Raw genomic sequence first — 844 nt, 5'->3', positions numbered from 1 at the left:
GTGACAACACATGCTAGAGAGGTTGTGGAGAAAGGAGAACCCTTCTCCACTGCTGGTGGGAATGTGAACTTGTACAATCACTCTGGAAATCAATCTGGCGCTTTCTCAGACAACTAGAAATAGTGCTTCCCCAAGATCCAGCCATACCACTCCTAGGCATATATCAAAAGAGGCTCAAGTACACAAAAAGGACATTTGCTCAACCATGTTTGTGGCAGCTTTATTTGTAATAACCAGAAGCTGGAAACAACCCAGATGCCCCTCAACTGAAGAATAGATGCAGAAATTGTGGTACATCTACACAATGGAATATTAATCAGCAATGAAAAATAAGAAAATCATGAAATTTGCAGGTAAATGGTGAGATCTGGAAAGGATCATCCTGAGTGAGTTGTCCCAGAAGCAAAAAGACACACATGGTATATACTCACTCATATAGACATACAACATAGGACAAACCCACTAAAAGCTGTGCATCTAAAGAAACTAAGCATGAGAGAGGACCCTAACTAAAATGTCCAATCCCCATCCGGAAAGGCAAAGAGGATGGACATCAGAAGAAGAAGAAAACAGGAAACAACCTAGGAACCTACACAGAGGACCTCTGAAAGCCTCTGCCCTACAGACTATCAAAGCAGATGCTGAGCCTTATGGGCAACTGTTGGGCAGAGTGAATGGAATTTTAGGTAAGAACTGGGAAATAGTAAGAGCTGGAGAAGACAGGGTCTCCACAAGTAGAGCAACAGAACAAGAAAATTGGAACACAGGGAACTTCCCAGAGACTCATACTCCAACCAAGGACTATTCATGGAGATAACCCAGAACCCCTGCACAGATGTAGCCC

Source organism: Meriones unguiculatus, assembly GCF_030254825.1.
Source record: "Meriones unguiculatus strain TT.TT164.6M chromosome 13 unlocalized genomic scaffold, Bangor_MerUng_6.1 Chr13, whole genome shotgun sequence".
In the NCBI taxonomy this organism is placed as follows: domain Eukaryota; kingdom Metazoa; phylum Chordata; class Mammalia; order Rodentia; family Muridae; genus Meriones; species Meriones unguiculatus.
Note: the sequence above shows the minus strand (reverse complement) of the source record.